This window comes from Capra hircus, chromosome 10 (genome assembly GCF_001704415.2).
Source record: "Capra hircus breed San Clemente chromosome 10, ASM170441v1, whole genome shotgun sequence".
NCBI lineage: Eukaryota > Metazoa > Chordata > Mammalia > Artiodactyla > Bovidae > Capra > Capra hircus.
In genome coordinates, this window is record NC_030817.1 from 96,372,439 (window position 1) to 96,381,301 (window position 8,863).

Here is an 8,863-nt window from a genome sequence, read left to right on the forward strand (position 1 = left end):
TGCCATAAGGGCGGTGTCATCTGCATATCTGAGGTTATAGATATTTCTCCCAGCAATCTTGATTCCAGCTTGTGCTTCTTCCAGCCCAGCGTTTCTCATGATGGACGTTAGTTTGAGTGAACTCCGGGAGTTGGTGATGGACAGGGAGGCCTGGCGTGCTGCGATTCATGGGGTCACAAAGAGTCGGACACGACTGAGCGACTGAACTGAACTGAACTGAACTGAGCTAGGAAGGCCCTCTGGGTGTAGGTCATGGCCAGATAGGGATCGCCACAGATATGGAGCTGATTAATTACTGGCCTTACCACTCACTGGACAATTTCTTGAAGCATTTTGATGGATTCCAGACTTCCAAGGAAAGATTAAGAAACAAAGGATAGAAAAAAGAAAGGAAATGGAAAGAGTAGAAAGAAAAAGAAAAAGTCAGTAACACAACTGCTTAACATTAGAGCTGTCCCTCCCCTCATTTTTTAAATTAAAAACCCTACTGAAAAGTGTCTACCTGGATCTAATTATTTAATTCCACTTCTCTAATATCATTGAAGAAACAGAGATTGGCTACCACACAAAAAGCCTAAAAGTCATAAAATCATGTCAGGTGGTGAGAAATTTAAATATCTTACTAAAGGGAAAATAGTTCTGATAAACCATTAATGTCACTAAAAAGAAGTTGCAAAATAACATACTGATTGAGTCATGCTTATGTTAATTTTTAAAGGACTGGAAAATACTATTATATGCAATATTTGACATTTCCATGAAAGAGCAGTTTTGGAACCCAGATCAACTGCTGGGAAAACAGTTACTAGGTTTTAATGAGTTGCTCAGAAAATCAGCTAAATCAGATCAGCTAAAGCAGTCATTCACAACTGGGGGTGCTTCTGGTGTCCCCCTTCCCTGGACATTCGGCAATGTTTAGAGGCATATTTGGTTGTGACAATGTTTCAGGGGTGGTGCTACTGGTAACTAGTGGGTAGAGGCCAGTGATTCTGCTAAACTTCCCAGGCACAGGACAGTCTCCTCCAATGAAGAAATACTCCACCTAAAATATTGTCAGTGCTGCCCTTCAGAAATCCTAAGCTAAGCAAAAATCCAAGCCTTTTCTATGCCACCCAAGTGAAACTTCTCCCTTGTATCTGCGTCTGTTTACTTTCGTTATTTACATTTATTGTTTGGCATGTCAATTATTTTTCCATCCTTTTTTTCTTGGTATTTATTATAGGCCTCCGTAATACTTTATTATCCCCCTTGGGTCACATGTTCAGTTCAGTTCAGTTCAGTCGCTCAGTCGTGTCCGACTCTTCGTGACCCCATGAATCGCAGCACGCCAGGCCTCCCTGTCCATCACCAACTCCCGGAGTTCACTGAAACTCAAGTCCATCGAGTCAGTGATGCCATCCAGCCATCTCATCCTCTGTCGTCCCCTTCTCCTCCTGCCCCCAATCCCTCCCAGCATCAGAGTCTTTTCGAATGAGTCAACTCTTCACATGAGGTGGCCAAAGTACTGGAGTTTCAGCTTCAGCATCATTCCTGACCTAGTTTTTATTTTCCTTTTTTCTTTATTTACTTTGAAATTTTAATTTTTTGAATGGGAATATTCATAAATTTCGAAATCAAAACAATATGAAAATTGTATCTTGCTTCCATTACTTCCATAGTTAATCACTTAAATAGGTTGTTTGTATTCTTTCATTATTTCCTTATGCAAATCAAGCAAATACAGTTATATACCCTTGTATGTCTCCTCTTTACTACATAAAAAAGATAGTATACCACATATACAGTTCTGCACCTTGCATTTTCATTTAACAATATATCCTGGATGTCTTTTCATATCAGTCCGCAGATACCTTTCATGTTCCTTTCCATAGCTGCATGCTATTGTACTGTATGTCCATACCATTGCCAGTATCTCCCAGTTTGGTCATTTGAAAGGATTCACCAGCTTTCACAGAGTACTTTCATTTAAGCTTTTATTTAAATGAAAAATAATACGGTGCAGGAAGAGAAAGACAAGACAGGCAAGCATAGGAAGTCTGATAGACCTCCCATCTGCAAGCTCCTCCAGGGCCCTTATTTGCCTAAGTGGGCCATGCCATGTCACCAACTAGAACCACTAAGGTCTGTGAAAGGAATCTTGTTTACAGAGGGCTCAAAGGAGAAGCTCTTTGGGAAGCTCTTGAAATAATCAAGCTAGGTTAGTCAGACCATAAATCCAGTTGTAAACTGTCAGTAAAGAAACTGACCCTAAGGGTTTCCCGGGAAAATTTTAGACCTTAATCAACACATCATAAACTGATCGAGAGTCAAAAATCAGATATCCAGAAAGAAGGCAGGGCCAGGATCACTGAAAGTCTCCTCCATGAAACCACTGTGAACACTGGAAACATGGTCAGAATTAACTATTTCAGAGCTCAAGAAAGTAGCCAAAAGCTTGCAGCCGTTAAGAGAGGGTTTGTTCAAGAAAAACGGCCGAATTTCAGTTAAAAAAAAAAAATCAGTGCGCTTATGGCATTTTAACTTGCTTGATTCTCATTTTCCTCTCTTTAGTTCTGCAGTAGACTTAAAAATTAACAACCTGGTATCGTGGTGAAAACCAGCAGTCTGGCAGCCATCAATGTTAAGTTCCTTTAAAGCCTCATTCTGAGAGAATTGTCATTTATTTGAATCATCTGGTGATTCCCTGGAAGACTCTACTGTCAAGGCTGTCTTTATTGACCTGACTCGGGGCTGATTCAGTGCAAACAGCCTTTCCCCAGGGACGGTGGTTGACAATAAAAATAGGCGATTGTTTAACATTGCAACTGCCCGGGTGGGCAAACAATTGAGGCAAACATTAAGCTCAATAGAAAGCCTAAAAGAAAAATTCAGGAATTAGGCACCTATAGGGGGCTCTGAAAGCTCCAGCATATTCCTGAAAATCTAGAGGGCACAGGCGCGTATTCAGCTGTGCACATGACCATGTTCAGACAGGCAATGGAAAGGCCCTAAACACTCACATCTGGCTAATCTGGAGGCACAGCTCTCGGCAGATGTGACGGCTGTGGCAGAACTGCCGACTCTGCCTGAGTGTTAAAGGGATGCCTCGACACACACAGAGAACCCCTTGGCAAAAACTGGGGAACGCACCGATTCTAGCTTTTCAAGGAAACCTCTGTCCAGCTATCAGCCGACCAAAAAGCTTACTGAACATAGATGTCAGTGGCTACTTTAACAAAGAATACAGACTTTACTGAATTAGTTTAGAAAAGTCTTTAAGCAAACAAATGACAACAACAACAGCAAACCCTGAAGAAGCAAGAAAATATTTTTTTCAGAGCTTTCACATTATTTAAAATAGATTTCCAACAAAAAAGTTATGAGAAATCCAAAGAAACAAGAAAATATGCCCATACACAGGGGTGAAAATGGTCAATAGAAAATGTTCCTAAGGACTTTTAAACTTTGGCCTTAAGAGACAAATACTTTAAATTAGCTATTTTAAATATATTGAAAGAACCAAAGGAAACCATGTTTGAAAAACTAGAGGAAAGTATGGAAATGATATCTCATCAGATAGAGAATGTCAAAAATGAGGTAGAAATTCTTAAAAAACACAAAATAGAAACTTTGAAGTTAGAAGCATAATAACTAAAATAATAAAAATTTCACTGGAGGAGTTCAAGAGCAGTTTTTAACCAGGAAGGAGAAAGAATCAGTGAAATTAAAGATAGGTCAAATTAGATTATCCAGTCTGAATAAAAAAAGAAGAAAAACAAACAGGGCCTAAGAGCCCTGTGGGATACCATCAAGAAGGCCAGCATACAGACTGTGAAATACCAAAAAGAAAAGAGGGGGAAAGGGACAAAGAGATTACTTGAAGATATAATATATAAAAACTGCCCCAAATTTTTACAAGATATATCTCTATAAATTTAACATGCTCAACAGAGTCCAAATAGGATAAACTCAAAGAAATTCACATCAACATGTATTATAATCAAACTGTCAACAGCCAAGGACAAAGAGAGAATCTCGCAAACTACAAGAAAGAAGTGCTTCATCACATACAAAGGATTTCCAGTAGGACTCTCACCCGACTTCTCATCAGAAACCTTGGTGACTAGAAAACAGTAGGTTGACATATTCAAAGTACTGGGGGGAAAAAAAGTCTTTGTGGATATAGACAACAAAAACTGTGGTGGTAGACAACAAAAACTATCTATATCAATGAAAACTTTTGATATGGACAACAGAAGCTGTCTATACCAACAAAAACTGTCCATCAAAACTGAAGAAGAAATTAAACATTCCCAGATAAACGGAAGCTGAAGGAGAATGCTGCCATTATGTGTGCCTGTAAGAAATGCTAAGAGGAGCCCAAGTTAAGATGAAAGAACAGCAGGCAGTAACTCAAAGCCATTTGAAGAAATCAAGATCTCTCAGAAAAAGTGAACACATGGGCAATTACAAAAGCTGGTATTATTGTAATTTTGGCTAGTGCCTCCGCTTTTTATTTCCTGTGTGCTTATGGCCACACAGTATATAAAGATGTCGCATCAATAACAGGAAGGTAGGGGGAAGAGAATCAAACTGTATAGGAAGAGAGTCTTTGTATGCTTTAGAAATTAAGTTGGTATAAATTCAAATTGGATTGCTATAACTTAAACATAACCTCTTTTGAGATTTGTAATCAGTTTTTTTTTTTACTTTAATAACGTTTCATAGACTTCTGTTTTTAATTATTGCTTCTTCTGTTTCATTTTTTTCCTCCTTTATCAGATACATCCATAATTCTTGCGTTGAATCTCTGTCATTTTTTTCTTCTTGAACTATTACGCTCTTTCTGTTTATTTTATCTTAAGTCATTTTTCTCTTGAGTTCTTGGAGAATCTATCAGGTATTTCCTCCTCATGATAAAGATGCACAAAAGGAAAAATTGATCCACTCTTGGGACTTGGACAAGCTGCCAGCTGAGTACTGAGGAAGTCATTTGCCCGAGAGTCCTACACACCGTGGATGATGAGAGTGGCTGGAACGCAGGGATTCACGGGGCTGAAGTGAGGCCTCCACTCTCTGCCTCCCCTACCAGTAGCCCCGCTACCTTCTCCGTCGCTGCGTATCAGCTCAGGAAACTCTAGTGCCCAAAGGCTTCGCTGCCGCTTGTCTCTATTCCCACTTGAAAAGCTTTATCTGTGGCAATAATACTACCTCAGACGCAACATGTCACTCATTCCCTGCATAACTTCCTCAGCTCATTAAATCCAATGTCGGAAAGACTTTCCCAAGGCTTTCTTCAATGAGTCTCATGTTTTTATGAAATGAAATGAGTTTATGAAATGAATGAGTTTCATTTTTCTTTTGTTTGTGTCTTTGATGCATCTTGAGGGCTTTTTTTTTTTTTATGTTGTCAGGTAAGAGTCTCATTTTGTCCTGTTTGCTCATGGATCTCTAGGCAGAGCAGAGGGCTTCTGGTGTGTTTCCAGGCAATGAGAGTTGCCCTGTTTCTGACGTCATGGAACGAGTCATAGAAACTCCTCCAAATGCTATCAGCAGTCGTTACTCCCGGTTTTTGGTGGTGCTATATTTAACCTTTTTAAAGCTCTCCTCAGAGGCTGGTTTAAAGAAGCCTTAACTCCATTATTCATAGCTTTATATAAGACAAGTGCAAAGAGCTCTCTTCCCTTCTATATATTAAAGGCCTTTCTCATAGAAACTATGGCCCGAGTGTTAAAGAAACATTGAGTCCGGTACCCTCACAGCACAATATAGTCAATAAATGTTTGTGGAATGAACAATGGAATTCAAATGATCAGTTCCCAAGCATTTTATTTCTTCTACTCTGTCATATCAGATATTATATATTAGTCACTTTCACTAAGCTAAGGTGTTTAAAATGAAAATCAACTGTATGTAAACCAACCCTCTTGCCTATGGGGAGGTGTACACGCCACACGTGTACACCCGTGGAGGATTCATGTTGATGTATGGCAAAACCAATACAATATTGTAAAGTAATTAGCCTCCAGTTAAAATAAATAAATTTATATTAAAAAAATAATAATAAACACTAAAAAAACAGAAAATACCCTTCCTGACTTTGACAATTCACGTAGAATAGCTGAGAACAACTAAGAAGAGGAGGATAAAGATGTGTGTTTTCTTCTCTGTAGTCTCTTGCACACAACGTAGTGTGGGAACCGTACATATGAAAAATAGTGATTTTTTCAAAGGAGAGGAAAAAAACACATGAATGAAAAAGCACACGAATGAGAAAACTGTCCTAGAAATAATACCAAAAAACACACATTAAAATAAATGTTCATTTCTGTTTTCAGCTATCCATTTAAGCACATAAAACTAATACAAAACCTCCTTTTCGATAAAATATTTTGTTTGGTCACCTGTTCATTTAGATGGGAAGCTAGGGCTTACAGGAGAGTTTCTCAGACAAGTTTGCACAGAACAGCCCATTGTCATGTGTAACTTTTGGAAAAACCCTGATGTATCATCACTTAAGGTTCAGGCTAGACTGCTAATAACAAGGGAATTCAAAAACACAGTGGCTCAGCAAGGCAGAGAATTATTTCTTCACATGACAGCCAGTGGTAAGGCTGGGACCCTTGGGAACCTAGGTGGGCAGGTGGTTCTCTCCCACGGTGTCATCCATCCCCTGAGGGGTGGCCTTTGTCCACTTGCTCTCACGGCCTCACCAGCTCCACAACTGCACCCTGGCCCTGACCAAGGAAAAGGCAGAGAGTGGAGGGCAAGTGTTTCTATCTAGGAAAATGATACAGATGTGTTGCACATGTATGTTTTGTCCATATTCCAGTGGTAAGGAAGTCATGTGGCCATATCTGGCTCTAAGGAAAACTAGATTTGTTTCTAATATGCTAGGTGGTGATTTCTAGGACTAAAAGGAAGAAAGAATGGACATTGGAAGACAATTACTAGTCTTTTCCATTCTTGAAAAAAGAAGTTTAGTATAGTCATTCTTGCCTCAAAATTAAATTAAATAAGAAGGAAGCTACCACAAAGCTAAACCTCAGGGAGAGTGTTGTGTATGGCCAAACGTCAATACTTAAGGACGCACAGAAGGGTCTCTCAGGGTAGTTATTATTTGTCACACCGTTTCTGAGCCAATGAAGCTCACCTGAAAATGGGCCTCAGACCTGCCAAGAGCACCTTCAATTTTCCAGGGTTCCCTCTAAAAGTACACCGCCTTGAGGAGGTGGGGGCTTCCCTGAGCCCCGCCCTGTTACTGGCACCTCGCTCAGCCTGCCCAGAGGCCACAAGCCTCCCACTGGCATCCAGTGAAGCTCAGCCTCTGCGTAAATCACCACGCAAAAGGAAGACGGGGGAAGTTCTGAAGTTCAGGTACAGAGCTGAACAGCAGGTAGGAGCTGGAAAATTCCACTTCCCTTCCTGTTTCTACTTCTACCTCCCTGAGAAGCTTTCCCGTGGACTGACAGTATCAAAGTAAGATCAGGAATTTTTTTTTTAATTCCCACATCCTGGGAGCATCCCACCAGTCATCGTCCTTGCTGTTCAGTCCTTAGGTGGTGTCCCAGGGCCCACAGGCTGCGGTCGGAGCTCTGCGTCTATCTGACCCAGCGAGGAGAGCCCGCAGCGGGAGGCGCGGCCTCCCTTGGTGACAGCTTTTAAGCAAAGCAACTGGGGCCCGGGCTTACAGGGTGGCTCTGGGACTCCCAACAGCCTTATCAACCCTTCCACCAGCCACAGGGCAGTCCAGGAAACCTGTACCCAACTTTCTTTCCCTCTCTCCTTCACTCAAGGTCAAATTTACGTTGAGGTCTAATGACTCTCCCGTTTTCCTCCCAACTTGCCTCCTATTTTCTTCCCCACAGGCATTTCCCCTAATAAAACCCTGGCACATTTCATCTCTTCTTGGCATTTGGTGTCTGCTCCTGAAGGGTGCAGACTGAACACAGAGCTGTGACTTTGTTCCGACAGACAGATAACTTACTTGTCAAGTCATCTGGAACATCTGAGGCTTGTTTTGAGGCTTAGGTGGGCCAGGTCTCAAATAGCCTTTTCTTCTAAGGTTAGTCAGCCCAAAAGCCAAGGAGTTTCCTTTCTGGGGTTTCTGATTAAGTGCCTCGAAGTACAGCAAGGACTCTTCACTCTGACTGGCTGGAACCTGAATATCCTCCAGAGTTTTATAAACTCTGGAATCAATCTTCTTACAGCTTCCTGTTTTTTGTTTTGTTCTGTTTTCTGGCTAGCTTCATGGCCTTTTAGCCTGTGCACGTGCAGCTAAGTATGCGGCAGTTGACCCAAGGGAGTCCTGTGCTGAAAGGACAAGAGGAAATGGTTTTGCTGACTCAGTGGTAAAGAGTCTGTCTGCCAGGACAGGAGACACAGGTTCGATCCCTGGTCTAGGAAGATACCATGCAGAAGGAAAATGGCAGCCCGCTCCAGTATTCTTGCCTGCGACATCCCTTGCACAGAGGCGCTGCTTCTCTCCAGGAACCACACCTCTGCCATTTCCTATTGGCCTCTCTTTCTGCAGGGAAACTAAGAGCAAGTAGGTTAGCAGGATGTCCTGTAGTTCCTGACCTGGCAGTTGATCTCAAGGCCACAGCCGAAACTCAGCCCCTCCCTCCTCCACCATTTATGCCGAATTCCCTTTACCCCCAGCAGGTCTAGTGGCTTATCTGATAGCAGGAACCAAACCTTCATTCCCAAGGTTGACCGTGTGACGATCACTCGATCGCCACACCTTTCTCAGTCTCGGGTTGGTGTGCATGTCCACTCACAGTTACAACGGGGCAAGGAAGTACCTCAAGGTGCCCAGCTGGATCATGACACTGTTCTCATTGCGTAAAAGCATCCGCCTCTCCCCACCGATCAGGGTCAGCTA